Here is a 6,000-nt window from a genome sequence, read left to right on the forward strand (position 1 = left end):
ATTCAAAATTTTGATATCGTTTATGGATTTCGAGTAAAATTGGCTTTTTTACACATTAAATAATATAAAATCAGTTTAAAACAGGTGGATAGGTAGAGGAAATAATGCACCTTTAAAATGGCCACCTCGATCCCCGGATCTAAACCCCTGTAATTATTTCCTTTGGGGAGCGTTGAGAACCACAATTTATAACTTTTCAGTAAATACAGAAAACGAACAATGGGAAAGAATACAATATAAAATTAATGTTATGAAAGGTAATGCACAATTATTGGATAAAATTCATTTTAATTTTCGAAAGAACTAATGCTTGCGTTTAAGAACAAGGAAGTTACTTTGAGCATTTACTGTAATATTATTTTAATGTGATTACAAATATCAATTTAGGTTTATCTAAAATGTTAATGTTGACTTTCTTACATTATTAGTTGATATTGTTTATTTAAAATATTACTGTTGATTTTTATTTTATTGATTGATCATACTAAGACTAAAAATGTGCAGTTATTTTTTTTAATGTAACGTTTTTTCATTATTATTCCCTGCTTTGAGGCTGTAGTTATAAATTATTTTTTGCAAATCGGAATTTTTGACACAAAAAAAATATGGGATAGCCAGTGGTGCACAGGCACTAGAAAGAGAACATCCTGTATATGTATTATCACCAAATTTCTTATTTACGTTGCGCTTAAATAAAAAATTGAGTGTACCCAATTTGAAATTTCTACGAAAACTAGTTTTCAAATTATTTGAAATATCTCAGTAGGCGTGCACTTTTGTAACGAGCGTTCAAATAAAAACGTGGTCAAGTTGGTTCTGAAAATTTGGACGTAGGGCGTAGCGTATAGCAAATGAACTTAAACGTCATCTGTCAAAGCGCTATATCGCCGCTATCAATTTGAATATTTTCGTTTTAAAAAGCGTTTAAAATGGTGTTTTCTCAAGAACAAAAAGTGTTTATCATAGAGTCCTACTTTAGAAATGGACGCAAGATTGATGGAATATGGAAGTATTCTATTGAGGAATGTTTCATAGAATTTCAAAATCAATTTCCCGGCGTTGTTGAGTACAAAATTTTTCAAAGTGCAGTTCAGCGTTGTGTTAATGTTTTTCGTGAAACGGGCAGTGTAACAAGAAAAGAAGGAAGCGGCCGACCTAAAAAGCGGACTGAAGAATTAAAAGAAAATGTCCAACAAATAATGGAAAATGCGCCAAGAACTTCTGTACGTGTTTTATCACAAATGGTGGGAGTATCAGTCGGTACCTGCCACACAGTGTTAAAAAAAGATTTGCGTTTGTTCTCCTATCGTTTAACTTGTCAGCAAGAACTTCATGAAGTTGATTTTCCGCGACGGGCTGTATTTTGTGAATGGTTTTTAAACAACTACGGTGAACTTCATAATATCACCTTTTTTTCTGATGAAGCCTGGTTTCATTTAAGTGGTTACGTAAACTCACAGAATATGAGAATGTGGTCTTCTGAAAAACCAGATAACTTTTTTGTCGAGGGCCCTCTACACGCTCAAAAAATTGGAGTTTGGTGTGCTCTCAATCGAAGGAGGATTTATGGACCTATTTTTTTTAATGGTACTCTTACTGCGCAAAGGTATAGAGAAGAAATTATCGCTCCTTTTGTTAACCAGCTGGAAGAAAACGAAATTACAAACTTTTACTTTCAACAAGATGGCGCAAGGGCACATACGGCAGGCGAGACGATGAATATGTTGAGGGAAGTTTTCCAAAATCGACTAATAAGTCTCAATGCTGAACATGAATTTCCACCGAGGTCATGTGATATTACGCCGTGTGATTTCTTTTTGTGGCCTTACCTTAAAAACACTATTTTTGAACTGCCTATTCCTGATTTAAACCATCTGCAGGCTCGACTTATAGACAAGATTCGTGAAATTAACAATACCCCGAGCATCTTAGAAAATGTCTTTAATTCTTTGAGGAACAGGTGTGAAAAGTGCTTGGAACAAGGAGGGGGACACTTTCAGCAGCTGCTTTAATTTATTGTTATAACAAGGAGGGGGACACTTTCCGCAGCTCCTTTAATTGTTTGTTATTGTTATCACGATTATTCTTTAAAATAAAGTTATATAGTCATTAACGTTATTGAAACTGACAGCTGCTATACAGCTCGTTGAGAAATGAGGTTAAGTTGGTCGCTATAAGCTACTCCCTACGTCCAATGTGTCAGAGCCAACTTCGACCACGTTTTTATTTGAACGCTCGTTATATAGATAAATTAGGCTAAATAGTCTTATTTTCATCCAAGGAAGCTGTGGTCAAGCGTTGTGCATCCTTTTCAGGGACACCCTGTATATATAGTAATATAGTAGTAACCTTAATTTTTTCAAAATTGTACAGGGTGGGCAAATAAGCGAGGTAAGCGGCTGTATCTCAGAAACTAATGATCGTAGAGAGCTACGGTAAAAAATTTTATAGGTACAGTGGGCAAGGGAAAATGCTGGAAATTATTTTCAAGTTTCCAAGATGGCCGCCAGTGGGCGTTTCCACCATCATGAATTACATAAAGTTGCGTTTCTCGCGATTTTCCCCAATGAATTTAACAAAAAAGTATTTGCGTTTTAATGTAAACTTAAAGTCGAACATTTTTTGCAAAAACAATTTTTCTCTATCTTTCGAAATAAAGTGGTGGGGGGTATTTGAATGTTGTTTTATATAAATGCCTGTAACTTCGAAACGGCTTAATGGATTTGGATAAATTTGGTATTATTGAAAAGAGTATTTCTTGGGCTTTTAGGTTTCCCGTAATCATGACAGTTGTGACCTACACGGCCGCCGATAGAGGGCGTTATTCGATATTATAACCAAAATATTGGATTTTCTATGTCTATTTTCTAGTCTAAAAAAAGTCATATAATCGCATTTAATTTTTTTGAGAAAAAAAATGAGTATTTACATAAAACGTGGTATTTTTTATTGTAAACACAATGCAGACTCGTATACATAGGTTCTTAGTATGAGAAATGGAGAAAAACTGAATTTCGTTGATTACAGATCATGAATCGAAAAAAATGTTTCAGACAAACTCTACGTACTTTTAGCCGTAGAATTCTAATCCGCAATAAAAAAATGGGGGTCCCTATTTAAGATTTCAACGTTACCTCCCTCCCCACCTACAAGGAGTGCGAGAGGAACTAATTTAATCACTAATGTATTTCCCCCGCGGAGTGATTAAATTCTGATTATTTGGCATTTTTTTTCGTAGGGTGCTTATTTCTCGATATATTTGAGAGTTTCAGGTTAAAAAATACACCCGGTATACGAGTATATATAAATAATATGAAATAACTATCATACCCAATTAAGAATCCTAAGTCATTGTTGATAATATACTTTTCTGTTATTGAGTTCAACGTTCATTTCCATAAAAATAAAATACAGGATTATCAGGTTTCATTTTCAAACATTTTGTCAAAAATTAGGAAAAAGTTAGAACTTTTATGGAGACTAAAATGATCAATTATTATTATAGATTCGGTCTTTATAAAATACATGCGATGCGTATTTTTTCTATACTATGGGTGTAAAAATTCTTATTATGATGTATCTGAAAATGTTTGGATATTGGATTTTAAGCAATATTATTCGTCAATTAAAAAAAATAAGCTTTAATTATTATTAGCTCTAGCATTTTTTACTCTATTTTAACGATATTAAGCTAATTAAAAAAAATGTATTGAAAGATCTTATCAAATGAAGTCAAACAATGTTCTTCGATACCAGAAATCTTGGAATGAACGTATCGAACCCCACAGACAAAACTCTTATCTGCTTATATCATGGGAAGAAACTATGGGCAACATATCTCAACTAGCATTGAATTATACAACCATAGTAAACCGCTGGTAATAAATAGTTATCCAAAATAGAAACTAAAAAAGATTTATCTATACAGGATGTAATACAAATCAGGTTACAAACTTTGCCAGCTATAGAACACTTAAAATTAGTAAGGGTACTTCATAAAAATTTTTTGCCTAAAGTGCTTCCTTGGTGAGATAAAAGGTGTTGAAGTAGAAAAAATAAATAATATTTCACATCCGGGGGTTTTTGGAATGAGAAATTCGCATTTATCGACGATTACGTTGTATCTTCTAGAGGGCGCCACAAAGCGACTAATAGGACGCATTCAAACTACCAAAACTTTTTTGTGCCACCGTGTATTTTAGTTTGAGCTGGAAAAATCTTTGCCCCCAATTTTCTACTTAAAAAAGGTATATCTTGCTAATATCTCTAAAGCTAACCGTTTACAACAAAAAGGCATTTAAATTTGTAAAGCATAAAAAAATGCGTTTAAATGTTATTTTCTACTCCATTGATAAACATTGAAAATCATATTTTTTAGACAGGCAATAACAATGAGTTATTTTATAGATTTTTAGGTCGTTTAGATTGTTTACATTGATTATATTGTGATAGATTGATAGATTGTTTTTAGATTGTATGTTTTTTACTGTCAATTATGTTTGTAGTAAAATTGTTAAATAAACAAAATTTAAAATTGTAATTGCACTGTTTTCTTTAAAGGCAGATTTCTTGCTAATAAACGATTTCACCTAATTTCGTTTATTAGTGTTGTTTTGGCAGTTTAAATGCGTTTTAATGGTCGCTTGTTACGTCCTCTAAAAGATATGACGAAATCGTGGATAAATTATAATTTCTCATCCCAAAAAACCGCCGGATACGAAATTTCACGAAATTAGCTGGAAGTAATCGAAATATATTAAAGACATTATTTATTTTTTCAACTTCAACACCCTGTATCTCACCAAGGAAACACTTTAGCTAAAAATTTTATATGAAACACTCCTATTAATTTTAAGTATTCTATCTGCTGGCGAAGTTGGTAACCTTATTTTTGTTACACAATTGGGTGTAACCTGTACAAAAATAAAAATTTATTATTATTATTGTTTGTTGTTTTGTTGTTGTTGTTACTATATTTAATGTTTTATTGTATTACATAAACTAGGATTCAATTATGTTTATTTTTAAGTAGGAATTGATTTTCGTGTTTGTTTTGAGGTCTAGTTACGGTGGGCCTCGGCGACCCTATAAATTATTCAGAGAATGCTTAAATACTGAATAAGAAATCCTTATATCCCTACTATATTTCACTTGTTCATTCTTTTATAAATTTAAGAATATCCCGTATCCAAAGAAAGTTATTTTTATAGCATATTTGAAATTTTAAGAAAAATACGAATTGTCATTTTAAATTAATTCTCTCAAGAGATAAAGAACTGAAATCTTCGCTTCTTTTTAATTTACAGTTTCAGATCTGTATAATCTTATACAAGCTTTCAGACACATTTTAAATGAAAATAAACTGGCATATTTTTTAAATCAAAGATACTTCATTTTTTAATCTGGCTACTAATATTCTCTTTATCTTTTTTTGTTTTGCTTTTCGTACGCAGCAGCAACTAAGCTTCACAGACTAAAACAAATACTGGTATTTACATAATCCTGTAATAATAATTACTTTCCAGCACGCAGATGGAATATCATAAATCATAACATTTTCTTTAAAAATATCCCTTTATTCAAGGAAAACCCCAGGGCTTAAAATTGATTGTTTACTATTATCTTCAGATTATTTATAAAAAAAAGTGGTTAACGGTATAATACATCTTTAAAGTCAGTTTATTTTGAAGGTCTAAATTTAATATCGATTTTCTTAGTTCTTACAAATCGTATATAACTAGCGCATTCGCCACAATTTAGTAATTTTGTTCATCGAACCTTTTTAAATGAAAAAGCCTTATAAGTCTAAAACGCAGGTTTTCAAGCTACCGGATGTTGAATTTGAAAAATAAGTCATTTACGTATTTTGTGTGTTCAAATGCCTTTGGAGATGTTTAGCTTAGACAGATGAAACTTGGGCTAATAAATTTGTTAATCAAAGGCAACAATTCACTGACTGGTATACAAACATGTTAAAGTCTTTCCGAACATGCAAAAAAA

The sequence above is a fragment of the Anoplophora glabripennis genome, unplaced genomic scaffold, assembly GCF_000390285.2.
Source record: "Anoplophora glabripennis isolate ALB-LARVAE unplaced genomic scaffold, Agla_2.0 scaffold906, whole genome shotgun sequence".
Taxonomy (NCBI): Eukaryota; Metazoa; Arthropoda; class Insecta; order Coleoptera; family Cerambycidae; genus Anoplophora; species Anoplophora glabripennis.